The sequence below is a fragment of the Arachis hypogaea genome, chromosome 16 (genome assembly GCF_003086295.3).
Source record: "Arachis hypogaea cultivar Tifrunner chromosome 16, arahy.Tifrunner.gnm2.J5K5, whole genome shotgun sequence".
Lineage (NCBI taxonomy): Eukaryota > Viridiplantae > Streptophyta > Magnoliopsida > Fabales > Fabaceae > Arachis > Arachis hypogaea.
Window position 1 is genome coordinate 103,427,605 of NC_092051.1, and position 6,163 is coordinate 103,433,767.

The window sequence follows — 6,163 nt, forward strand, 5'->3', positions numbered from 1 at the left end:
AACCTAAAGATAGCCTGAACTCTTGGGATAAGCTGGTCACGGCTTTCTTAGCCAAGTTCTTTCCTCCTCAAAAGCTTAGTAAGCTTAGAGTGGATGTTCAAACTTTTAGATAGAAAGAAGGTGAATCCCTCTATGAAGCTTGGGAGAGATACAAGGAACTGACCAAAAGGTGTCCTTCTGACATGCTTTCAGAATAGACCATCCTGGATATATTCTATGATGGTCTGTCTGAGCTATCAAAGATGTCACTGGACCATTCTGTAGGTGGATCCATTCACCTAAAAAAATGCCTGCAGAAGCTCAAGAACTCATTAACATGGTTGCAAATAACCAGTTCATGTACACTTCTGAAAGGAATCCTGTGAATAATGGGACGCCTATGAAGAAGGGAGTTCTTGAAATTGATACTCTGAATGCCATATTGGCTCAGAATAAAATATTGACTCATCAAGTCAATATGATCTCTCAGAGTATGAATGGATTGAAGAAATCATCCAACAGTACTAAAGAGGCATCTTCTGAAGAAGAAGCTTATGATCCTGAGAACCCTGCAATAGTAAAGGTGAATTACATGGGTGAACCCTATGGAAACACCTATAATCCCTCATGGAAGAATCATCCAAATTTCTCATGGAAGGATCAACAAAAGCCTCAACAAGGCTTTAATAATGGTGGAAGAAACAGGTTTAGCAATAGCAAGCCTTTTCCATCATCCACTCAGCAACAGACAGAGAATTCTGAGCAGAATCTATCTAGCTTAGCAAATATAGTCACTGACCTATCTAAGGCCACTTTAAGTTTCATGAATGAAACAAGGTCCTCCATTAGGAATTTGGAAGCACAAGTGGGCCAGCTGAGTAAAGGGATCACTGGAACCCCTCCTAGTACTCTCCCAAGCAATACAGAAGAAAACCCAAAAGGAGAGTGCAAGGCCATTGAATTGATTACCATGGCCGAACCTACAAGGGAGGGAGAGGACGTGAACCCCAGTGAGGAAGACCTCCTAGGACGTCCAGAGATCAATAAGGAGCTTTCCTCTGAGGAACCAAAGGACTCTGAGGCTCATCTGGAGACCATAGAGATTCCATTAAACCTCCTTATGCCATTCATGAGCTCTGATGAATATTCTTCTTCTGAAGAGAATGAGGTTGTTACTGAAGAGTAAGTTGCCAAGTACCTTGTGCAATCATGAAGCTGAATGCCAAATTGTTTGGTAATGAGACTTGGGAAGATGAACCTCCCTTGCTCATCAATGAACTGAGTAATCTGGATCAACTGACATTACCTCAGAAGAAACAGGATCCTGGAAAGTTCTTAATACCTTGTACCATAGGCACCATGGCCTTTGAGAAAGCTCTATGTGACCTTGGGTCAGGGATAAACCTCATGCCACTCTCTGTAATGGAGAAACTGGGAATCTTTGAGGTACAAGATGCCAGAATCTCATTAGAGATGGTAGACAACTCAAGAAAATAGGCTTATGGACAAGTAGAGGACGTGTTAGTAAAGGTTGAAGGCCTTTACATCCCTGCTGATTTCATAATCCTAGACACTGGGAAGGAAGAGGATGAATCCATCATCCTTGGAAGACCCTTCCTAGCCACAGCAAGAGCTGTGATTGATGTGGACAGAGAAGAGTTGGTCCTTCAACTGAATAAGGACTACCTTGTGTTTAAAACTCAAGGATCTCCTTCTGTAACCATGGAGAGAAAGCATGAAAAGTTTTTCTCACTGCAGAGTCAACCAAAGTCCCCACAGTCAAACTCTAAGTTTGGTGTTGGGAGGCCATAACCAAACTCTAAGTTTGGTGTTGAACCCCCACAACCAAACTCTAAGTTTGGTGTTGGGAGGTCCTAACCTTGCTCTGATTATCTGTGAGGCTCCATGAGAGCTCACTGTCAAGCTATTGACATTAAAGAAGCACTTGTTGGGAGGCAACCCAATGTTATTTAATCATTTTTATTTTATTTTCTCTTTGTTATTTCATGTTTTATTAGGTTGATGATCATATGGAGTCACAAAAACTACTGAAAAATCAAAAACAGAATGAAAAACAGCATTGAAAATAGAACACCCTGGAGGAAGGGCTTACTGGCGTTTAAACGCCAGTAAGGAGCATCTGGCTGGCGTTTAACACCAGAACAGAGCATGAAACTGGCGTTAAACGCCAGAAACAAGCAGCAGTCTGGCATTTAAATGCCAGGATTGCACCCAGAGGAAAGCTGGCATTAAACGCCAGAAACAAGCATCAGACTGGCGTTTAACGCCAGAAACATGCTACAGACTGGCGTTGAACGCCCAAAACAAGCATGGAAGTGGCGTTTAACGCCAGAAACATGCTGCAGTCTGGCGTTAAACGCCAGGATTGCATATATAGGGCGTTTCACACGTCTAAAAAGTGCAGGGATGAAAATTCCTCAAACACCTCAGGATCTGTGGACCCCACAGGATCCCCACCTACTTCTTCTCTCCTCTTCACACCTTTTCATAACACTCTTCCCCAAATATCCCTCACCAATCAACTCAATCACTCTTCCCCATCACCTCTTCACCACTCACATCTATCCTCTCTTCCCCAAAAACCCCACCTACCTTTAAATTCAAAATAATTTCCCTCCCAAACCCAACCCTAAATGGCCGAACCCTAAACCCCTCCCCACTCCTATATAAACCCCTTTTTCCTTCTTTATTTTCACACAACACAACCCTCTCTTCACCCCTTGGCCAAAACCACTTCTCCCTCCATCTCTTCCATTCTCTTCTTCTTCTACTTCTTTCTTTCTTCTTTTTCTCGGGGACGAGCAACTATTTTAAGTTTGGTGTGGTAAAATCATAGCTTTTTGTTTTTCCATAACCATTCATGGCACCTAAGGCCAGAGAAACCTCTAGAAAGAGGAAAGGGAAGGCAATTGCTTCCACCTCTGAGTGATGGAAGATGGAGAGATTCATCTCTAAGGTCCATCAAGACCACTTCTATGAAGTTGTGGCAAAAAAAAAAGTGATCCCTGAGGTTCCTTTCAAACTCAAAAGGAATGAGTATCCGGAGATCCGACTTGAGATTCAAAGAAGAGGTTGGGAAGTTCTCATCAACCCCATTCAACAAGTCAGGATCTTAATGGTTCAAGAGTTCTATGCAAATGCATGGATCACTAGGAACCATGATCAAAGTGTGAACCCGAATCCAAAGAATTGGCTCACCATGGTTCGGGGGAATTACTTAGATTTCAGTCCGAAAAATGTAAGGTTGGCGTTCAACTTGCCAATGATGGAAGAAAACGCACGCCCCTACACTAAAAGAGTCAACTTTGATCAAAGGTTGGACCAAGTCCTCATGGACATATGTGTGGAAGGAGCTCAATGGAAAATTGACTCAAAAGGCAAGCCGGTCCAACTAAGAAGGCTTGACCTCAAACCAGTAGCTAGAGGATGGTTGGAGTTCATTCAACGCTCAATCATTCCTACTAGCAACCGGTCTGAAGTTACTGTAGACCGGGCCATCATGATCCATAGCATCATGATTGGGGAGGAAGTAGAAGTTCATGAGATCATACCTCAAGAACTCTACAAGGTGGCTGACAAGTCCTCTAATTTGGCAAGGTTAGCCTTTCCTCACCTCATTTGCCACCTCTGCAATTCAGCTGGAATTGACATAGAGGGAGACATCCTCATTGAAGAGGATAATCCCATCACTAAGAAAAGGATGGAGCAAACAAGAGATCATGGACCTCCACATGAGCATGAGGAGATTCCTCACCATGAAATCCCTGAGATGTTTCAGGGGATGCACTTTCCTCCACAGAATTCTTGGGAGCAATTCAACACTTCCCTAGGAGAATTAAGTTCCAACATGGGACAACTAAGGGTGGAGCATCAAGAGCACTCCATCATCCTCCATGAGATTAGAGAAGATCAAAGAGCTATGAGGGAGGAGCAACAAAGGCAAGGAAGAGACATAGAGGAGCTCAAGAGCACCATTGGTCCTTCAAGGAAAGGAAGACGCCACCCTCACTAAGGTGGACTCATTCCTTAATCTCCTTGTCTATTTATTTTCTATTTTTCGATTTTTGAGCTTTATGTTTATTTATATTTGTGTCTTATTACATGATCATTAGTGTCTAAATGTCTATGCTTTAAAGTCATGAATATAAATCCATCACCTCTCTTAAATGAAAACTGTTTTAAAAACAAAAGAACAAGAAGTACAGGGTTTCGAATTCATCCTTGAAACTAGTTTAATTACTTTGATGTGGTGAAAATACTTTTTGTTTTCTGAATGAATGCTTGAACAGTGCATATGTCTTTTGAAGTTGATGTTTATGAATGTTAAATATATTGGCTCTTGAAGAATAAGGAAAAAGGAGAAATGTTATTTGATAATCTGAAAAATCATAAAAATGATTCTTAAAGCAAGAAAAAGCAGTGAATACAAAAGCTTGCAGAAAAAAAAAATAGCAAAAAAAAAAGAGAAAGAAAAAGAAAAAGCAAGCAGAAAAAGCCAAAAGCTCTTTAAACCAAAAGGCAAGAGCAAAAAGCCAATAGCCCTTAAAACCAAAAGGCAAGGGTAAATAAAAAGGATCCAAGGCTTTGAGCATCAGTGGATAGGAGGGCCTAAAGGAATAAAATTCTGGCCTAAGCGGCTAAACCAAGCTGTCCCTAACCATGTGCTTGTGGCGTGAAGGTGTCAAGTGAAAACTTGAGACTGAGCGGTTAAAGTCAAGGTCCAAAGCAAAAAGAAGAGTGTGCTTAAGAACCCTGGACACCTCTAATTGGGGACTTTAGCAAAGCTGAGTCACAATCTGAAAAGGTTCACCCAATTATGTGTCTATGGCATTTATGTATCCGGTGGTAATACTGCAAAATAAAGTGCTTAGGGCCACGACCAAGACTCATAAAGTAGCTGTGTTCAAGAATCAACATACTGAACTAGGAGAATCAATAACACTATCTGAATTCTAAGTTCCTATAGATGCCAATTATTCTAAACTATGAGTTTGTGTGTTTTTCTGTGATTTCAGGTAATTTCTGGCTGAAATTTAGGGATTTGAGCAAAAATCAGATTCAGAGGTTGAAGAAGGACTGCAGATGCTGTTGGATTCTGACCTCCCTGCAATCAAAGTAAATTTTCTGGAGCTACAGAACTCCAAATAGCGCGCTCTCAATTGCGTTGGAAAGTATACATCCAGGGCTTTCCAGCAATATATAATAGTTCATATGTTGATTAAGGATAGACAACGTAAACTGGCGTTGAACGCCAGTTCCATGCTGCATTCTAGAGTCAAACGCCAGAAACAGGTTGCAAAGTGGAGTTAAACGCCAGAAACATGTTACAAACTGGAGTTCAACTCCAAGAAAGACCTCTACATGTGTAAAGCTCAATGCTCAGCCTAAGCACACACCAAGTGGGCCCCAAAAGTAGATTTCTGCACTATTTACTTATTTCTGTAAACCCTAGTAACTAGTTTAGTATAAATAGGACTTTTTACTATTGTATTTACATCTTTGGAACATATTTGGATTATCTTTTGATCCTTTGATCATGTTTTGGGGGCTAGCCATTCGGCCATGCCTGGACCATTATCACTTATGTATTTTCTATGGTAGAGTTTCTACACACCATAGATTAAGGTGTGGAGCTCTGCTGTTCCTCATGAATTAATACAAAGTACTACTGTTTTTCTATTCAATTCAAGCTTATTCCTTCTCTAAGATACCCATTCGCACCCAAGAACATGATGAATGTTATGATTATGTGACGCTCATCATCATTCTCACCTATGAACGCGTGCCTGACAAACTCTTCCGTTCTACATGCAAACAAGCTAGAATGAGTATCTCTTAGATATCTAATACAGGGGACCGAGTCCGAGCTATTAGAGTCTTCATGGTATAAGTTAGAACCCATGGATGGCCATTTCCGAGATTCGGAAAGTCTAAACCTTGTCTGTGGTATTCCGAGTAGGATCTGGGAAGGGATGGCTGTGACGAGCTTCAAACTCGCGAGTGCTGGGCGTAGTGACAGACGCAAAAGGATAGTAAATCCTATTCCAGTATGATCGAGAACCGACAGATGATTAGCCATGCAGTGACAGCGCATTGGACCATTTTCACAGAGAAGATGGGATGTAGCCATTGACAACGGTGATGCCCTACATAATGCTTGCCA

At 41.5% G+C, this 6,163-nt stretch overlaps 1 non-coding gene across 1 annotated transcript; it reads right to left on the minus strand.

Annotated features, from left to right (window-relative positions):
• Window positions 1-80: 80 nt before the first annotated feature.
• On the minus strand, window positions 81-188 carry LOC112760241 (small nucleolar RNA R71). Its single transcript, XR_003180690.1, has one exon. It is a non-coding gene; the product is annotated as a small nucleolar RNA R71 (small nucleolar RNA).
• Between the last annotated feature and the right edge of the window lie 5,975 nt (window positions 189-6,163).